Source organism: Saccostrea echinata, unplaced genomic scaffold, assembly GCF_033153115.1.
Source record: "Saccostrea echinata isolate AGI-Se365-2 ecotype Australia unplaced genomic scaffold, CSIRO_AGI_Sech_v1 ptg000036l, whole genome shotgun sequence".
Classification (NCBI taxonomy): Eukaryota; Metazoa; Mollusca; class Bivalvia; order Ostreida; family Ostreidae; genus Saccostrea; species Saccostrea echinata.
In genome coordinates, this window is record NW_026889785.1 from 10,333,244 (window position 1) to 10,346,600 (window position 13,357).

The window sequence follows — 13,357 nt, forward strand, 5'->3', positions numbered from 1 at the left end:
ATCTCTGATACTACAAACATCAAATGTCAATCACAAACTGGATGCTGATAAGATTTTAGGGGCGTGAACACTCAGAGTAACTGTAGCCAGCTTTCTACTAAGATATTACAGATTTCGTACTGATACAAAATGTGGTCCATTTCCAAAGGAAAAAATAATGCATTGTTCATGAAACAGAATGGAAACATTGTAGGAAAAATTTGGGATATAGGTGTTGCAAACAATGCGGGATGTGTCAAGGTAATATTTTTTTCTTTATTCATTTGTTCAATATTATTTATTGAATTTATTCCCATGGATTTCCATGAAATAGATAAATTGATAGATTTGCTTGTATGTTTAATGCTAATTTGAAGGAAAAGTTATCTGTTTTAAAACATTACTAGAAAATATTTCACATCTTCTTCTAAAACAAATTGATTAAAGATGGATCATAATAAACTTTAAAGGTTATGATGAATGGCCATGATAAAATACTGCGCCTAGAAGATTTTGATGTGAGTGACAGTGATTTTTGTAGATTGTTTGCTGGGCATGTGACTGGACGGACTGCATTTGTACAAAGATGGAAAACACTTCAAAATTCAGGTTTGTTAATCCCTTACTACATTTATAAATGGATAATGTAATCATATCTCAAGAAGCTTCAGACATTAATTACCACTATTTTAAAAATTGTTTTACTTTTCATAAATAATATATTTCCCATTCTGGAATATATATTGTGCAATAATACATGCACTTGATTGTTAAAATAATGCCATCTGTCCTCGCCACAAAAACCAGGCACAGATCCGGGAATGTATTATGGGTAGAGGGAGTCCATCCCAGTCAAAGAAAAAAATCCAAGAAATTTCTTGACAAACAAAAAACAGATAAAACCTAAACCCCAGATGTGAAAATCCTATTTAGCGGGTGGGGGTGGGGGGGGGGGGGGGTAGCCATCCAATCCTACGTAAGCATCATATGTATGACTTTTCATATCCACTTAACACGGGTTCACATTTTTTTTGGGGTGGGAAGGTCCAAGATCATTTTAGTTGGATTAGTATATACATTTAAACTCTGCAAATTCCAGAGGGGGGACCCCTGACAGCCCCCCCCCCCCATCTAGATCCGTGCATAAAAACTGTTGGTTTTATATCCGATATGTTTCAATTTCTAAATGTTATGCTTTTTTTATTTGCTTACTTGTATTGCAGATCTGATTTAAAATGAATGATTTTCAACTTTATGTTATAAGTTCTTGCAATTTTGACCAGATTTAGTTATAGGGATTTAAAGTACATTCATTCATGTTACACTTGTGTCTGAGAAAAGCTATAAAGCAATGTCATCCCCTTCGTTAAAATATAAATAGAAAGGATTACAAAAGGGGAATTTGAAGACATTGCTGTATAATAATCAAGGATGAATTGCTCCACAGCTTTAAAGAAATAAAAATGTAATGACTGTCAAACAGAAAATTACTATAATTAGTTTTTTATTTTGCAACACTTTTACCACAAAACCGATTTAGGTACAGATGTAGATAAAAAAGCCTTCAAGTGATGTTATCAAAATAAATTGACAATGGTTTTACAGTTCCTTTGCAATGTATAGGAGTATTTAGGAATCTGTACACGATTATTTAAATGATTTTGATACAAAAATTAAAATTAAATACACACTAGGGCTAGGTATTGGCTAGAATTTTTGTATTGCGATATTTTTTACTGTATTGCGATATATAATGCAATATTTTCAACAAAAATTTAAATGGAATTTTCTATATCAACTTCCTTCTACATGTAAAATGTGTACATAACTATTATAAATAACCAATAAAAGTTACCCTGTTGATTGAATTAGTTATGCAACTAAATACACCCAGCTTTTTGTCTTACTGTTTGGCATGATCGCAAACCTTTCTGACAACTTTTCTTTATATTTTATGGTAGGATTCCTGAGTCCAAGCATTTTGCCGGTATTCAGTATTACAAAAAATGTATTGCAATACGATATTTTTTTGTCAACATACTGTAATACATGTATACCGGAATACTGGAATTATTGCCTAGCCCTACTACACACACAATACCCATGCTCTAATGTATAGATCAGGATGACAGTAAAATGAGTTTCATAATAAGTTCGTATATTCAGTTGCCCCTAAAATTTCCTAAAATAGGTAATAATGAACATACAGATAATTTCTGTAATTGTTATTTTTTTTTACATATTGTCTAAATCTGTCTTGTTATACTTTTCATAATGGGTTAGTTTGATACATGTTTAAGATTTACTTGAGCATATTTTTATTGTGACAGTCTATAAACTTTACAACTGGGACTGGGTAAAAGTTCTAAAAAACTTAGAAATATATTTATTTAATTCATGCTTTCATAAGGATTTTGTAATCAGATGGTTTTTCACCTTATTTGCATTGAACAGATTTTATTGATAAGAAGTCAAATTGATTAGATTAATAGTTGTTCTTTCTGAAACCAACACATTAATTCAAAATTTTAATTGAAAGCTAGATCAAAGATTGAATTTAAATTATATTGATTTATAATGTTATATATTGATTTCTCTATTAAGAAAAAGGACTAAAATATTCCAAACAATTTAAAAAATCGATTTCCTTCAAAGTATTTTCATTAGGTTTAACAAATCAAAGAGAAATGGAAACCAATACCGACAAACAATCTCACAAGTGAATATATCAGATGGATAAGGTTTTCAACAGGATCTAAAGATAAAAATAAAAATAATAAACAGATCACCACCACATCATGAGAAGGCACTAGTAAATTTATATTCTTCTTTTGACTGGTCCAGGGTCAAACACTCACAGATGTTTATTGTGGTAATTAAGTTTACACTATAGTCTTGAATGTCTTCATCAATAATACGAATTTCAAATTAATTTTATACTCATTTTATTTCAAATTTTGTTTTTATTTGCAATTAGTTATTAAATTGTAATTAAATTGAGCTGGACATCATTTATTTCTACATGATATCAAACAAATATACATTCTCCCAGACATATCTGTAACTTAATTATTGCTAAAATCTTTTGCCAATGTTGATAACCATAAAGATTTTTTTTTATATAACGAGTTCATTAAAGTCAATATTTATTTTGTTTTTTTTTTAATGGATATCCAGTGTTATTTCAAAATAAGAAACACTTCATTTTTATATTAAAAAAAAAGAGCTCAGAATTTGGTCATAGAAAACTCCACTAATTAAATCTTTCTTTGAGGAAACATTCACTTGATAAGATAAATACAGTATCTCTTTTAATCTCAAATCCCCGGTCATATTTCATCCCTGCTTTATAATTGTTGGACATAGTGAATTATCCCTGCTTTAAATTGGCGAGTCGAAACCCATTAACTGCCTCGCTTGAACAAATCATTTAGAGCTATCATCCATTCTCTACTCACAGACACGTCTAGCTGAGATAATAATTGCACTGGGATTTGATGAGGTGCTATAAGACCAATTTAACTGCATGGAATGGCCAACCTATTCTGGGCGGATCTAGTTATTTTTACTTGGAAGGGTTGGTCTTCACTTTAAAAAGTTATCAAACTGTCCAAAATACAGAATATTTATAGGTTTATGAGTTTTTGTAAAATGTGCTTTATAAATAATAATTAATTTTATCACAATGTATATTATATCGGTAATGATCCTCTAATAAAACTAATGTCCAAGTAACTGTATCTCACTTTCCTTCTCAATGACCGTGTAGTGTAGGGTGATGCCACTAGAATTCCATCGGCATCAAGCGTTTTTGACTGGCCTAGATGGCCGAGCGGTCCTAGCGCGCTGTTCATGTGCTTCTAGGAAACAGGTTCCGTAGATCGAGAGTTCAACCCCGGGTTTGGGGGTATGGGGATATCTTTATAAAAGTTAATATATAATATATGACACTATGAAATAACCTATTTTATGTAATTTAGAATCAACTAAGAATTATCTAGCTGCATAAAATAATTCTATGTTGTCTGCAAACTGGAAGTCTCAAAATATCTCTCTCTCTCTCTATATATATATGATGCAAACTTTTCAGTTTATAGGTTCAGAGAGAAACCTTCCCAAAAGCTCAGGATTGAAACTCCCTTACTGCTAAGGGACAGCTGATAACCTCAAAATGTTTTGTAATTATTAACATAATCAAAAAATACACAATTTATTTAAAAAATAATAATAATTTTATACATCTGTTAATTAATAAAAATATACAGAGTATCGAAAGCTACATATTTTAACATTGACAAAACATTTCACCTATAGAAGTGCCAAAATTGCATAAATCTGTATTTTTCCCTAATTAATAACGACAAATCATATGATGTACTTCTCTTTTCAAAGTATTATATAACGATCGAGTCACAGTTTTTCTGTTGTGTTTAAAGTATTTTTTAGTTTCTGTAGTTTTTAATTTGTTATAGTGATTTTATATTGTTCTTCAAAATATTTTTTCAGCATCATTTGTTTCCTTTCTTTTTGATATACACTGTTGGGTCACATAATAATGCATAAAGAATTTCCCTTTCAAAGACATTTTTACATTATTTCTTAATTCTTTTTTGGCCAATTAATAACACTATCATATTTTTAAGAAACTCCCTTTGTTAATGCTCAAAATTTATAATTTGTTATCATTTATTGACAAACTGACTATTTTAAACAAAATTGAATGAACATTTCTTTGGAATCATTTGACGGGGAATTGACTATTCTTAGCAAAAACCGAGTGAACATTACTTTTAGGTACTGGCATTATATCAATTAAAGCTGTCAAGATTTTAAGGCTTTGTTGTTTGGGATGACAGAAGTAAAATGTTTCATTATCAATCAGCATTTGTAATGAAATCAAATTGGATCACTTAAAAGTTACTCTATTACAGTATTTTGGAATTCAAGATCGGGTCTATCAGTTGCAAAATTATCAAAATTAATTTGATATATTATCAAATCATATTTTTTAAAAATATTTCTAAACAAATTGCTGGGTGTCATGACTCAGATAAGAAGTGATTGTTATAGACAAAAATATATATATACAATGATTTCGTATTTTTTATGTTTTTAGATTGACCATCTTTCATAAAAATACATTTTTCTTACGAGTCAGTATTTATCTACAACCCGTGCGTACATGTTATTGTATCTGAATTATCTCATATTGAACAGTTGTTAATTATTTCAATCTTCTGGCTTTTGTTTCCACTTAAGCTTAAATTAGATGGATAATATCTTAATTTATAATGTATACTTCAGTCTTATTCATAGTCTGTCTTTAAAACATTTAAGATTTTGGAATTTCCAGTTATAGTCATATATTTCCTTGCTATATATAACTTTTGCAATTCATGATGTCAGATCTCAAACCCTTTTGAGACTACCATATTTAAATGTTCAGATGCAACCGTTTGTATCGGATACAGTGATATTGTAGCAGATGGTGTATAGGGAACTTATACTGCCTCGCTAGTGAGGTTTCAGGCAAGTTAATCAACGGCGAGCCTGTATAACACTTGGATGGGTGACCGCTTCTCATTCCAAAATCAAATGACCTTGAACATTGAAAAGTTATCTACATTAAAAATAGAGTAACAAAATATTTTTCAGACCTTTTTTAATTATTTGCCTTTTTAAATAATTTATTAGTTAAACCATTAAAATTAAATGAGGTGATTTTACTTGTGTTTGGAAAAGTTCAAAATAAAGACTTGTTTGATACAATTAGTCTGGTTGTATTTTCATTGTTTTTATAACTTTTACTTCTCTCTGTTATAACTTACCCTTAACTTCCTAGTACAACCATTTACGAAGTAATGAATTGAGAGAAAGAATAAATAAATAAATAAATGATGATTTTGTGACAGACTTTTTTCAAAAGCACATATGCAAAACATATTTAAATGCACTTCTCTAAATCTTCAAATATATTCATCGAAATTTCCTTCTTTTTTTTTTCAGATCCTAAAAAACCAACTGATACCTCTCCAATGAGAAAAGATTCTACAGAAATGAATGAAAGCAGCAACACTGGTATGTCATGAAAATAAGTGAAGTTAACCATCGGTGCAAATTACTCCTCATTTTAACCCTTCAATTTTTTCCTTTCAAGACAACACTCACACCGTCCCTTACACACACACACACACACACACATGAACACACTAAATGCTGCAAATCCTGAGGTCCAATATATTTTAACAAGCTTTAATTACTAAGCAGAACATTTTTTGTTTGTTTAAGTTTCATCTGAGGAACAGAATGTTATGACAGAGAAAATTTCAAATGAAGACAAAAATGTCTTGCAAGAAAACACTTCAAATGAAGAAAGAAATGTCTTGCCAGAGGAAACTTCAGCGGAAGTTACCAATAAAGAAGCTATGGAAGGAATTCATGAAAAGTTTAAAGGTAAAAAATGACATCAATGATTTTTCATTGATCACTAAAATTGATTCTGTATGATGGCAAAGATAATTTTATTGCTTAGAATTTTGATTTATGATATGCATATTGCGGAATCATTTAGACAGCACTTTGAACAATCAATAAAATTTGATTTTATAGACTATAAAGAACTACCAGTGGAGCACTTAGTTCAACCTGATTTCATCAACCTACTTAGAGAGCCAGACAAAAAGCATATTAAAGAACTGGAAGAGGAATTTCTTTTAAGACCACATAATTACTTTCAGTTGATGGTTGTCAACGTCTGTGGCGATTTTGATACCAACTATGATAAATGCCATCTAGAAGTTATTGGAGGCAACCACTCTCGACAAGCACTCCAAAACATATTAAGAAGGGATGACGTAACGAACAAATCCCAATTTGAATTGAGAATGTGCCTTATATACCAAGATCTTAGCCCTGATGAGGCAAAGTACATTGCCAATCAGCACAATGAAGTTAGAAAAATGGGAAGTGATTTTGATTTGGTCAACAGGGCGACCTTGTTTAGGTATGCTTTATTCGAAAAAGCAGGAATGAAGTCTGCCCCTGAAACAATCGCCACTAAAACACCAACAGCTAAAGATGTAATTAGAAAATGGAAAAAAGGATTAGAAATATGCATGGGATCAATCAGTGTAGGTTATTCCATTATTACTTCTTAATACTTATCAGTTACAAAACATTTTAAGTCAACAAGTAATGTTAATTGTATTGAAGAAATTAAAGTGTGTATTTTAATTTTTTTAATCATTTACAGAGGAAAACTCTAAACAACAGATTTGGATTCGAAATGCGGCTGGCTCAGCTTCCAAGTGAAGTCTGGGAAACATTTCTTAAAAGTGTCGAAAAACTGAAGCGGGATAGGAAGATAGAGAAAGTGAGCGGAAGGCTTCTGAAACCAGTGGATTGAGTGAAAGACACCATTCTCCTAAATACATTTCTTCAGAAGTATATTGAGGGTGAAATCAATTTTAAGGAGTTGACTGTGCTTTGCAACAGGTCAAAAAAGTAGGTATATGAGTAAATATATAAAAAAGTACGTATCTGAGTATATATATATATATATATATATATGTCAAAAATATTTGAATTGTGAAATGAATTGGAATTGCAATTTTTAAACATAATACATGCACCTATTAACCTCTACTTTTCTAGCTGCGATGAAGATAGTTTTTTCAACACAGAACCTGAGAAGTCATCTGATTTGCAAGTGGAAGAAGAGGTATTATAATTTTATATATCTAAAATACCTTTGACTAGGGAAAGGTGGACCACTTTCAAAACAATGCAAAACAAACAGAAATTATCAAGTGCTCAAACTAATTTAGCAAAATTCATCAATTTTAGGCAATGAATCAGACCCAGGAACTGGATCAAGTTGATAAAAATCAAGAAGATGAAGACTCGGTCAACTACAAAATCATGTACATAGCATTGAAGGTAAATCGTCCATATACTAAAATCATCTGGATATTCATGATGAAGTGCTAGTGAAATTCAGATGAAATATCTTTTATTTGTCCAAAATTGTTTTCAGATAATTGTTATTTCAATATCTGCTTAGACCATCATTATAGTAACAATTTTTGTTTTCATTATTCTAAAACCATAAGCCAACTTGAAGTTCAAGTGTCAATGTAAGATATGACAATTAAATGTGTTGCATATTGTGTATTCATAATAGGAAAGAGAAGCCAAACACTGTGAGGAGATCAATGATCTAAAAATGAAATCGAAGAAACTGGAGGATAAAATAGAACTGATTTCAGTGGAGAAAAATAAAATAAAAGAGGAACTTTCAGAGAGAAATGCAAAAGCAGAACAACATTTACATGGAATAATTTCACTGAGGGCAAGTTCTTTTTTTCCAGATTAAAAAATAACAAAATATGAATATTAATGCATCAAAAGTAATCTGGAAAAAAAAACAAACAATTTATTATATGTGTATGTATTTTGTTTCACAGGAAAAATTAAATAAAGCTACAAAGGAGTGCAGAATGTTGAAAGAAATGCAAGAAAAATCTTGCAGCAAAAGGAAGAGTGACAGAGGTAATTTCAAAATGTCAATGCCAAATGTCTACATAAGAATGCTAAATGTCTTGTACTCATCTCCTGAGCAGCCTGGAGACAAACTGTTGCTACTGATCTCTAGAGTAGGCATGTTAATTTCACAATGATGACCTGACTGAATCATTGGGGGCTTTATTTGAGAGATAGAATATGCTTGTACACTCACATATGATAATTTAGGTATGACACCTCAATAGACAATCTGAAAAATAACTTAATTTAACCAAAACTGTGAAATCCCTCCATCTTGCTAATAGGTTATAAGACTACTTTTAGCTCACCTGAACTGATCACTTTTTGTCTGTCTTCCGTCCGTCCGTCCAAAAAAGTTCCTCTTTACAAACTGTAGCTTTGTTTGTTCAAATGATGGCCCCAAGATAGAGTGGGGTTACAATGGTGTATCAAAGTTTTACATACGAATATGTAGGAAATCTTTACGAAAAATGAACTCTAGATAGGCAATCAACCAAATTACTTGTTAGAGCCATCAATTTGGAAAAAAAAATGCTAAAACAAAAAAGCCCGATGTTTAGTCATACAGATATGGAAGCATCCTCAGACAGTGTAGATTCAAGTTTGTTCAATTCAAGGTGGGACCACATTGGGGGGTCAAAGCTTTACACAATATATAGGAAAATTTCTTCTCTAGAACAACAATGCCATGTTTAGTCATACTGATTTGGAAGCATCCTCAGATATTACAATGTAATTCAAATTTGTTCAAAATCATAACCCCTGGGAATAGGGTTAGGCCACAATGGGGTATCAAGTTTTACCTAGGAATATATAGGAAAAGGTCTTTAAAAATCTTATTCACAAGAACAGCAAAGCCATTATTAGTCTTATTGATAATGATGCATCCTTAGGAAGTGCATATATAATAAAAAAAAAAAAATGGGTGATGAAAATCAGCAGGGCCATATAGACCCAGGTGAGCATTGTGACCCATGGGCCTCTTGATGTTTTTTAGGCATATACTGAATATGTTTAACAACCATCCATTCTTCTTGAAGGTATTGCTGATTAATAATTGCAACTGTATCAAGCGAAATGGTATATGAAATGAGAAGAGGACAATTTTCACAAGTCTAGATTGGCCCCCTACCTCTTCTGGAATTATTCTGGTTCATATCTCCAATTTAACCAAAACAAGTTTACGCAGCTATGTTAAGGCTTCCCGAAGCTTTAAAATGCGCTCAAAACATAATATATCATTGCGAGGTCGGTTTTGGTTTTAATTTATAAGTATTAAACTTTAGTACTTCCAATTTATATAAAGGGTTTCCTCGGCTATATATTAGCATATTTGTTATGATATCACATGACTTTGTTGATCACGTGACGGTCATTTATAATTTTTTGAAGTGTTTCATATAAATCGCTTCAACGCAGCTGAATAACACAATAATTATTAACATTTTGTATTATAAATAAACTCATTGTATCCTTGTGTATCCGAAATGTGCTTGGGAAAAGTCATAGTATTACTTGGGTACAAAATATTTCCTGAGAAATTCAACTTTCTTATAAATTTGAGGGTATTTTCCACACAATATCGTAATCTGTATTAAAAACAAAGCCAACACACATTTTTCCCAAGCAAGATTCAGTTAGAAAACAACCTCTTCTTACAGATTTCCACAAAAATTCTCAGATTAATCCTCATTAATCACCTGCGCCAGACTCTTTTATACACACAAAATAAATTCTACCTCCAACCACGGGTATTAAACAGAGTACATTTCAAAAGTATATTTTTCATAAGCATTTTGATGAATTTCAATCAAGGGTAGGTAAGCGGTGTATTTTTAAAATATTCGGACATATAAGACTTAAAAAACCTTTAACGACCAGTGAATTTTGCAATAGCTATTTAGCATTTTACATGCAGTTTGAATTAAAGTGTTAAGTTCATGACACTCTCCCCGTCATAACACCTCAAGTTTGCAGTGACCTGACGTCATTTTCCATTATGACGTCATATTTTGGTAGTTCAGAGATGTGAAGGCACAGAGTGCACTGTCATATTCTTTGGGAAGCCTTAACCTACCTGCGTAATATTTTGTTGAAGACCAACTGGATTATGCAAATGAAACTTTATGCAGGATTGATCTGCATTTCAATTCTGAAACTGTCTGATATTTTGAAAACGATTCAGTTTACCTCCTTCAACCCTTACTGTTATACTGTAATAGATTCAATTTTAACAATTAAGAGTTAAAATGTCAATTTCATAATACAGATTCCACAGAAGATCTGGACATTCCACCACCAAAGAAAAGCGCTCTCAAGCCAGATCAGTGGGATTTCATCGATGGGGAACCTTGGTTGGCACTCGTCAATGAGGTCGCGAAATCTAAATTGAAGGTTTCTTGGCTAACAGGAAGTTACAATTCCACGTGGGAACTCAACCCTGAATTTCTTGGATGTGACCCAGATGTTGTCCAGAACACACGTGTTGCCTGCAGATTTAATTTCATTGCAGAGAAAGTTCTGCCTGAATATATCATAGATAAGCTCAAAGCAATCTTTAAGAACTAATGTCACATTGTTAACTGTGTGTGTTGCCTCACAGTGGACGAAAAATGTGTGTTTCTGCTTATCTGTCTGCAGCTATGGGAGTTATTATATTCCGTTTTTATAAAGTTATATATCTTAAAGTGTAGTACATTTATAATAATAAGGAATATAAGCCTGCAATAACTTTTTCTCATTGTACATGTATCATTGAAAACTTATCAATATTATTTTTTTAGTACAAGTAATATTACTTTAACAGGTTTTTTTTTTACAACTATTATATGTGTTTCAAACTTGTTTCTACTGCTTAGAGCTAGTATATGTATATGTCACTTTTGTTTGTTTTCCTTTTCTGTGAAAACTGTCTTTTTTCCCCCTTAAACATAGGAATGGGAGTGCCTTCATTGTCATAAACTGGCACATTTTGTTCTCTGTGTATATTTAGGCATTTGAGTAATAAGGAATTCCAATACAGTATTTGAAAAACCAAGAACTTTAATGTATCTTTTCGTCTGTAAATTGATAAGTATAAGAACCTAATATACAACACTGTTATCATGAAAAGAAATGAAAACTGGAAATGCTTTCGAAAACAGATGACTTTTATATCAATCAAAAGATTGATTCAAATTTAAAATCTTTATTTGTTTGTTTGTTGTTTAACGTCCCTCTTGAGAATATTTCACTCATATGGAGACGCCACCACTTGCTGGTGGAGAGCTGCAAATTTTTTACCTATACTTGGCACTCAGGGCCATTGAGCATCGAAGGATCTTTTTCGTGCCAGCACCAACTGCGACAAGGGACCTCGGTTTATACGGTCTCATCCGAAGGACGGGTCTCCTCTTTCCGTAGTGGGATTCGAACCCACTACTTAAGGATCAACTCCTTACTTCGCGACTCTAGAGCAGATGCTCTACCACTGCGTCATGCAGGCGACTTTAAAATATGAAAGTTAAAACGTTCTTCAATTGCTTAGTTAATGAAAGGTAATATGTTCTCGGTTAGTTTTGCTATTCCAAGGTTTTGCCATTCCAAGTTTTTGTTCAATGTATAGCGTCAGTGGATGGATTGATTATGTGCTTATGAAATTAAAAACAAACACACAAATTAAAATCAATGAAAAATATTTTAAACACAACTTTACTCTTTTGCTATAGGCAACTCTCTCTTTTAAGTGGTGTACCAAAATTTTTATGTATCAATAAACTAGTAGTTTAACTTAGTTACAATGCAAGGAGAATTCTCATATGATGATAAAAATTCTAGAATTGTGCTTAAAGTGTTGTGTTTTTTCCCCTTTTATTTTGTGTGTCATTTCCGGATAGAAAGATTGGTTTTCGAATTTAAGGTGGACACAGACAGAGAGAAAACTTGGAATGGCCTTAGCTTTCTTTTTGATATGAGGAAATTTGATGCTTCTCGCTTATTTTGCTTAGATTTCAGTCCAACTGAAAAGAGGAACGTTCCTCATATTCTTTGTATAGATCTCAGTCAGAATAAAAAGAGTTCCTTGGATGTTTTAATTTCGGTCAGATTGAAATGGGAACACTACTCAAATTCTTTCGCAGATTTGGTCCGACCAAAAAATGAAATATATTTTACAGATGTCTGCCAGACTATAAAGGAGGAACTTCCTCAAAATCTGTTCATAGATCTCGGCACTGAAAAAAGGAACGTTCCTTAGATGTATTGTAAATCTTGGAGTCTGAATAAAAAGAGAGGAACGTTCCCTAAATGTTTTGTAAATCTTAGGGTCTGAATAAAAAAAGAGGAACGTTCCCCAAATGTTTTGTAAATCTTAGAGTCTGAATAAAAAAAAGAGGAACGTTCCCCAAATGTTTTATAAATCTTAGAGTCTGAATAAAAAAAAGAGGAACGTTCCCCAAATGTTTTGTAAATCTTAGAGTCTATATAAAAAGAGAGGAACGTTCCCCAAATGTTTTGTAAGTCTTAGAGTCTGAATAAAAAAAGGAGGAACGTTCCCCAAATGTTTTGTAAATCTTAGAGTCTAAATAAAAAAAGAGGAACGTTCCCCAAATGCTTCGCAAGTCTTAGAGTCTGAATAAAAAGAGAGGAACGTTCCCCAAATGTTTTGTAAATCTTAGAGTCTAAATAAAAAAAGAGGAACGTTCCCCAAATGTTTTGTAAATCTTGGAGTCTGAATGAAAGGAGGATCGTTCCTCAGATCTATCATGCAGGTTTAGCCAAATGAAAGGGGGAAGGGAACGTTCCTCGGATGCCTTGCATAGCTTTCAATGCATTGAAAAGAGGAACGTTCCTCAAA

The 13,357-nt window shown here is 32.1% G+C and overlaps 1 pseudogene; it reads left to right on the top strand.

Moving 5' to 3' along the window:
- Positions 1–230: 230 nt before the first annotated feature.
- On the top strand, positions 231–11,091 carry LOC133199802 (repetitive organellar protein-like; annotated as a pseudogene).
- Positions 11,092–13,357: the final 2,266 nt, after the last annotated feature.